Source organism: Urocampus carinirostris, chromosome 20 (assembly GCF_059441175.1).
Source record: "Urocampus carinirostris isolate Australia breed hairy pipefish chromosome 20, RoL_Ucar_1.0, whole genome shotgun sequence".
NCBI classification, from domain to species: domain Eukaryota; kingdom Metazoa; phylum Chordata; class Actinopteri; order Syngnathiformes; family Syngnathidae; genus Urocampus; species Urocampus carinirostris.
This window is the reverse complement of record NC_142368.1, coordinates 14,651,764-14,660,040: the sequence shown is the minus strand read 5'-3', so window position 1 is coordinate 14,660,040 and position 8,277 is coordinate 14,651,764. Positions and strand designations below refer to the sequence as shown.

The 8,277-nt window shown below is 40.7% G+C and overlaps 1 protein-coding gene across 1 annotated transcript in view; it reads left to right on the top strand.

Annotated features, from left to right (window-relative positions):
• Positions 1-4,770: 4,770 nt before the first annotated feature.
• itsn2a (intersectin 2a) overlaps positions 4,771-8,277 on the top strand; it is a 56,162-nt gene continuing 52,655 nt past the window's right edge. Inside the window, exon 1 of the mRNA XM_088325392.1 lies at positions 4,771-4,901. The gene's annotated coding sequence lies outside the window, so the exon portion shown is untranslated. The remainder of the gene's footprint in view (positions 4,902-8,277) is intronic.

Below are 8,277 nucleotides of genomic sequence, written 5' to 3'. Positions count from 1 at the left end.
GGGCTCCAGCCTCCCCCGCAACCCTAATGAGGATAAGCGGTACGGCTAATGAGATGAGATGAGACATGAACTATCCTAAATACTCGTAAGTTGAAAAATTATAATTTATTTTACCCAACAAGAGACTCACCTAATGGAAACTAACATAATTTTCCGCCTTCTTGCTGCTTGGGGAACCCAAAAAATGTAAGTAAAATGGTGCATTTAGGTCACTGAATCATTGTTTGTATTCTTCATTGTGCTTTTTAGCACTTGTTTTCCGTTGCAATACATTGTACAGTGGTCAACACACACTGTCCCTTTAAAACACACTGAATATTTTCAATTGCCAGAAGCATCTACTAAAAGTTACACTTGCTACTAAAATTCGTTTTTATACACTGTAGTGTACATTTTTACGTAATACTCAATGATGTGGTGCAAACAAATTTGAAATTAAAATCTTTTTTTCTCCCATACAATTATTATTTTTAAATAATTGAAAAATATTGGTGAAATCTGTTTGAATTGTACAGTGTGGTTGGTAAAGTTGAGTTAAAATTCTCATTTTTTTTTCTTATTAAGAAAAGTAATTAAAATTGAATGTATTTGATCTCATCTCATTAGCTGCACTGCTTATCCTCAGTAGGGTCACGGGGTTGCTGGAGCCCATCTCAGCAATCATCGGCAGTGGGCAGGGGACACCCTTAACTGGTTGCCATCCAATCGCAGGGCACACAGGGACAGAAAGCTCACTCGCTCATTCACACCTAGCGAGATTTCGGTTAAGCCAATCAACCTGAGATTCATGTCTTTGGAATGTGGGAGGAAACCGGAGTGCCCGGAGGAAACCCACGCAAGCACGGGGAGAACATACAAACTCCGCACAGGAAGTCCAGTAGCTAGATTTGAACCCACACAGGAGGTTCCCAAGACCTCAGAACTGTGCCGCACACGCGCTAACCACTGTGCCGCCGTGCTGCCCTGTATTTGATCTATTTCACTATATTTGATTTTACTATTATATCCATCCATCCATTATCTGCACCGCTTATCCTCAGTCGTTCACACTTAGGGACAATTTGAACCGGCCAATTAACCTGACATGCATGTTTTTGGGAATGTGGGTGGAAACCGGAGTACCCCGAGGAAACCAACACAGGCACAGGGAGAACATGCAAACTCCACACGGGGAGGCTGCGGTAGCTGGACTTGAACCCTGAACCCCTGCACCGTAGGGCTACGCGCTAACCACCCAGCCGCCTTGCCTAATTGGGAATATAGCATTTACTAAATCATCGAAAGAAAAGGCGAATGGCGGCCGGTGCGACATCCGACTCATGTCATTTGCGAACGAAACGACTTTGTGAGCCGTCTCTCCGAAGCGAGAGCCGGCTACCAACCAATTGAGAGCCGGTTCCCTAAAATACGCTATTCTGAATTATTTTTTTTTTCCAGGGATTTTGTGCTGTTGACTTTGAATTTGTTGAGTATAAAAAAGGTTAAAATTGTTATGCATGTGATAGTTTTCTTTGTAGATTTATACTTGTTTTGATTTGTGTTTTCTATGTTTTTCACTGTTAATGAGTAAGTGTTGATTTTGCTTTATTTCCCCCTTTTCAAGCCATTTATAATAATACATAATAAATGGTAATATATGGATTAAACAACAAAAACAACCTGAAGACATTAGTAGCCTAAAGAGACGACTCTTTTTAGTGAGCCAAGCCGAAAAAGCCGGTTCTCTAAAAATAGTCCAAATTCCCATCTCTACAACGGACCCTTAGAGTTAGATTTAATTGAGTATATTTTTGTTGCACTTCAAGTACACGATAAATATTTTGCTGGTGAGGTGCAATACATATTAAAAAGTTCTATCGCACAACTACCTGTCTGTTCTTCTCGACTGTATTCAACTAACATACAACTTATTTTTAAAGTAACAGATATAATTTATCTGGTAACTAATTACTTTCACTGTAGAGTAACTATGTTACTCATTTACTTTTTGGAAGAAGTAGTGAGTAAGGTTCAGATTCCACCTCTCAGATAGGACGCATTGTGTTAAATATGGTGAAATGACATCTGAGCCCTTTAGTGTTACCTGTGGTGTTCCACAGGGTTCAGTACTTGGCCCCCTTCTTTTCAGCATTTACATGCTTCCATTGAGTAATAGTATTCGCAAGTATAATATCAGTTTCCATTGCTACGCAGATGACACTCAACTATATCTTCCGATGGAGGAATCTGCCACACTAAACTGTGGAAATTTGGAGGCCTGCCTCACTGAGATAAAAGAATGGATGTCACTCAATTTTTTGCGCCCTAACTCTGAAAAGACCGAAATGTTAGTTATTGGTTCATTTAAATGCCGTGACTTGTTCTCAAAAACTGCTCTAAACGTTGACAAATGTAATATCACCCGGAGTGATTCAGTCAAAAATGTTGGTGTCATATTTGACCCCGAGCTGTCCTTTCAAACACACGTGAAGAAAATTACTAGAACAGTTTTCTTCCATCTTCGCAACATTGCTAAAATTCGCCCTATGCTGTCTCCGTCCGATGCGGAGATTATAATTCATGTCACCTCACATCTCGATTACTGTAATGCACTACTCTCTGGTCTCCCGAAGTCCAAAATCAAGTGCCTTCAGTTAGTACAACATGCTACAGCTAGGCTTTTAACTAGGACAAGAAAGCTTGATCACGGTACCCTGATTTTAGCTAACCTGCATTGGCTCCTTGTTAGCTTAAGATGTGATTTTAAGGTTCTGTTGGTACTATATAAAATCATGCAATGACTTGCTTTCTCATATCTTTCAGACCTAATTTCCCCCTATGTTCCGGTCCGGAGCTTTCGCTCTGAAAATGCTGGTCTACTCGTGATCCCAAGAGCCAAGAAGAGATCCGCAGGTTCGAGAGCGTTCTCCATTCGGGCCCGGTGATGTGGAATGCTCTTCCCCCTGAGATTCGATCTGCAACCTCAGTGGAAATGTTTATTCTATAGCGTATGAATAACCTATATTTTATGTTGACAATAATATCTATGTATTATTTGCCCTCATGTAGGTTTTAGATCAGGGGATGGTGTCATAATAGTCTGTGGTTTGCAATAATCTGTGGTCTGTGCAGCCCTTTGAGACTCTCTGTGATTGAGGGCTGTACAAATAGACATGACATGACTATAACTCATTACTTTTTAAAGTAACGTGCCCAACACCAATGTTCCCTGTAATTTTGCAGGGGTCTGAGCGTTCACACAAAGTCGGTGAGCAACGCTTGAAACAACAGTGAGCAACCATAATTCCAAGTGTGGCAAGATAATTAATTATCAAACATGTCCATAACTTGATATCAAGTTACATTTTGCCGAGTTTCCGGCAGTGCAAAATTATTCTTCCCTTTTGAATGAATTGACTCGTGTACTATTGCAAAGGTTGTACGACCTACAAACGTCGTTTGTTTTTACAATTCTTTCACAAGATTTCCATTTCTTTTTTTTCCTGATATATTTTGTTGCATAACACTTACATTTTTGGGGGCTTATTGAGTCGGTTGCACGATTCCTGTAAACCTTAATCTGTATTTAATCACATTTTTTAGTGGAAGTACAATGTTGGCAACAAGATTGACTTGATATAATTGGAAATTATTTGAATGCAACACAAACTTTTTCTTCTTTTTCCCTGTTTTTTTTTTTTTTTTTACTTTTTTTTAACTCCTTTTAAAAAATATCATTGTGTTCATTTTTTCCGAGCTGTTACTTTTCTCTTTTTGTTCCCTATTTACTTTTTTCCTACATTTCTTTCTTTTCTTTTTTTCTGGCTTTTTTCTGAAGTTGTCTTTCTTTTTTTTCTCTTCCTTTTATTTCTTTTTTTCTCAGCTTTTCACTACTTTTTCATTTTGGTAATTTTTTATTTTTTTGTTCTATTGAACCCCCCCTTCCTTTAAGTCATTTCGTGCATAATTTTACATAATATTTGGTCATGTTGGGATGAAAGAAGCAATAACAACCCGAAGAGCCGGTTCCTTTCAGTGAGCTCAGCCGAAGAAGCCAGTTCTCGAAAAACTCTACTGACTTTACTCAACTTCGTTCAACTACGATATTGACTTGAAAATACCGCATTTAAAACACAACGTCAGGGAAACCCGTGGATTTTTACCTTCATGCACTGTAACCTTGACTTAATTCGCTTCTTAATTAGCAATTTTGAGACATCATTTTTGTGAGCTGGCTAGATGTTCTTGTGCGCTGAGAATATGCGAGCAGTGCGCGATTGCACACGCGCGCAGCTTAGAGGGAACATTGCCCAACACTGAATATTACCAGGGTTGGGTAGGGTTACTTTAACTTGATTACTTTCAATTACTTTTGGATTACTCCAATACCAAATATGCTAATAAAAGACAAAAGAAACTAAATAGGAATCAAATGAGTACATTTTGTGCAGGCTTGGGGAGTAACGGAATACTTGGAACGGCAAAAATGATGTCGGCAAGCTGTTTGGATTTATTTTCATTTTGTTTCTGTCGCATTTGATGTTCGTTTTGCCAGAGATCAAAGAGATCAAAGCCAGGAGAGAAAGCTTACCACGTGTTGTGAGTCACCATTTTATTCCTATTTAGTTTCTTTTGTCTTTTATTAGCATATTTGGTATTGGAGTCATCCAAAAGTAATTGAATGTAATCAAGTTAAAGTAACACTTTTTTACCGTTTTGCTTTTATTTTAAAACCTCGCCTCACGTTTACGTTGAAAATACCGACCGGAACTTAACTGTAAAGAGTTTTCCGCCTTGACTATCAGTGTCACTCTGGCTCCGCCCCCTTTCAGGCGTCCGCTGCCTCGCCTCCTTCCTCTTCCACTAGCCAAATTGCCCTGCCGCGGATGTCTTGACTACGAACCGCTGTTCCCCCGCAACAGGTAAATAACCCGTTAACAGGCCTTCATAAAACTACCAAACCTGTCTTCAAATGTTTGTAATAATTGAATTATGACAGACACCTAAACACTAAATAGCGTGGTCAACGTGTGTACTGTACCAAGACACACATTTGTCCTTTTTTTTTTAACACGCGTTTGAAGCCTGCTACTTTTCATTTGCCTTATACAAATACTCTTATTGTTTGTTCCAGACAAATAACAGCCTACTTTAAAGCTTTATTTTCGATTCCTAAAATATTGGCGGGCCCCTGTAGTCTCTTCCTTTATGCTTGCGGTAGGAAATGCAACACATTAACATGATATATTGATCTTAAGGTTATGTGCAACAAAAAAATCCGTGACACTGTTTGAAAGTACTTCGTTATATTTAATTACATATTAATTAATATAATGAAACGTGTATATATTATAGTCTATATTTAATATTATTTATATTTACATCCATCCATTAGTTGCACCGCTTATTCTCGTTATCCTCGGTAGGGTCGCGGGGGTGCTGGAGCTATCTTCGGCTAGTGGGCAGGGGACACACAGGGACAGACAATTCGCTAGCTCATTCACACCTAGGGACAATTTGGACCGGCCAATTCACCTGAAATGCATGTTTTTGGAATGTGGGAGGAAACCGGCGTGCCCGAAGGAAACCCACATGCAAACTCCACACAGGAGGTTCGAACTCATCCCATCTCATCTCATTGGCTGCACGGCTTATCCTCAGTAGGGTAACGGGGGTGCCCAGTGGGCAGGGGACACCCTGAACTGGTTGCCAGCCAGTCACAGGGCACACAGGGACAGACAATTCGCTAGCTCAAAGACACCTAGGGACAATTTGGACCGGCCAATTCACCTGACATGTTTTTGTAATGTGGGAGGAAATCAGAGTGCCCGAAGGAAACCCGCATGCAAACTCCACACAGGAGGTTCGAACTCATGACCTCAGAACTGTGCTGCACATGGGCTAACCACTGTTCCGCTGTGCTGTCATGTATATTTCATACCTGTTGCGCTCCAGGGCTCCATGCCCTTACAAACTGTCGTATTTTCCCTGACAAAATTAAAAATAATCTTACACTATATATTTTTTTTTCAAACGTGTTTATTTATGTAGTTTAACATGTTATATTGTTCATGGGTTTCGTTATATCATATATATTGTTCATTAACATTTTGTTGTGAGACACTGAGTTGCTCGACATGAATGAGCTTTATTATTAAAAAAGGTTCAAAAATGAAGTCGCTTGGACGTTCACTGTCGAAGGAAAAAATACATGCAAATATAATTAAGTTTAATTTTCTTATTCAAATTTTGAATTCATTTTCTGCATTCAATTATTGTTGGTAATATAGTGATAAAAGGGATAACCACAAACCTGTCTTTTTTCATTTTCTCCTTTTATACTTCCTTTTTTATTAACTTCTTTATCCAACCTAATAATTCGTAATATAATGCATCAAAGCAAGTGAGCCGTTGGAGAGCCGGCTCTCTTGAATAAGTTGAGCCGAAAAAGCCAGTTCTCTAAAAAGAGACGGACTTCCTTTCACCACACAACTACCACATGAAATCCGATGTATTTTAAGACCACTTGTATTTCAAATGTACTCAATCAACCCCGCCTGTTGTTTTCAGATCAGAATGACTTATGGCGTTTTATTTCAGGTTCAGCCATTGCGACTTGATGATTGTATCCAAAGAAAATTCAAAACTATGTTGTAATGTAGGCCTACTGCTCTGCTTTCACTTTGTTTACGTGTGATCGGAATGATGCATGATGGGAAATCCCCAGTTGGCAGACGCATGCGCACAGTTGCATCAAACCGCTCGCTTCGTTTGCGACGGAAAAAACGATACGGAGATAGAGGCAACCGCGGCGAACTCCTTTGACTTGATTGATTTGCCGTTTTGTGATGGTCGGTGTATACCCGATGGTACCCATAATTGACAAATTTGCGTTTTTCCGTTCAGATTTTTTTGTACGTCGTGCACGTCTTAAAATGCATAATAAATGTAGGTCAAAATGTACGGGTTGACCGGTATGATATTTACATGGTAAATGCTCTGCATTTATATAGCGCTTTTCAAGTCTATGAAGACCTCCCAAAGTGCTTCATCCTTCTATTATCTGCACCTCTTATCCTCGTTAGGGTCGCGGGGGTGCTGGAGCCTATCCCAGCTATCTCCGGGCAGTGGGCAAGGGACACCCTGAACTGGTTGCCAGCCAATCGCAGGGCTCACAGGGACAGACAATTCGCTCGCTCATTCACACCTAGGGACAATTTGGACCGGCCAATTAACCTAACATGAATGTTTTGGGGAAACCCACGCAAGTTCGGGAGAACATGCAAACTCCACACAGGAGGTTCGATCATGACCTCAGTACTGTGCTGCACACGCACTAACCACTTCACCACCGTGCTGCCATGCATATTTAAATATATACAGGAAAATATAACAATTAGTGGTTGTCATTTGTTTAACAACGAGAACAAGGGAGGCTGTGGGTGTAATTTTGACATCATTCAAGAAGAATTCCATATTCAGAAAAAACAACAACTCCGAATCGAGTAGAGCACTATTTGCTCACGTGGGCAACGGAAAAATGTGCAGCGGAGTGCATCTGGTGGCCTTGAGTTTGACACCTGTACTCAAAGTCTGATTCCATAGTGCGCTATGAGAGGTCAAGGTTGTCACAGGATGACAAGAAGGGATCCATTTTCACTCCACTTTGTATGCGTCTGAAAGGTATTTGAGAATGTACAGTATCTTTAATTGTTTATCAGGTTTTATCGGCAACATTCATTAGCAAAACAATTCACAATTATTCATCTATCGCAGTTGGAAACCTTGGTGTCATTCAGTGACGCACAGTCGGGGGAGTCAGGTGAGGCAGGGCCTGTCCTGTCATCATGGGAATATCCATTATCTGCACCGCTTATCCTCAGTAGGGTCGTGGGGGTGCTGGAGCCCATCCCAGCCATCTTAGGGCAGTGGGCAGGGGACACCCTGAACTGGTTTCCAGCCAATCGCAGGGCACACAGGACAGACAATTGGCTCGCTCACTCACACCTAGGGACAATTTTGACCGGCCACTTAACCAGACATGCATGTTTTTGGAATGTGGGAGGAAACCGGAGTGCCCGGGGGAAACCCACGCAAGCATGGGTAGAACATGCAAACTCCGCACAGGAAGGTTGGTAGCTGGATTTGAACCCATGACCTCAGAACTTTGCCGCACTCACGCTAACCACCGCGCTCATGGGAATATAAAATTCAAAATATATTGAGTTGTTGTGTTGTGTCTATTTAACTTATTTTGCTCTAACTTCATTTTTCTCCTTTTCTCTCCTTCTGTCTTTC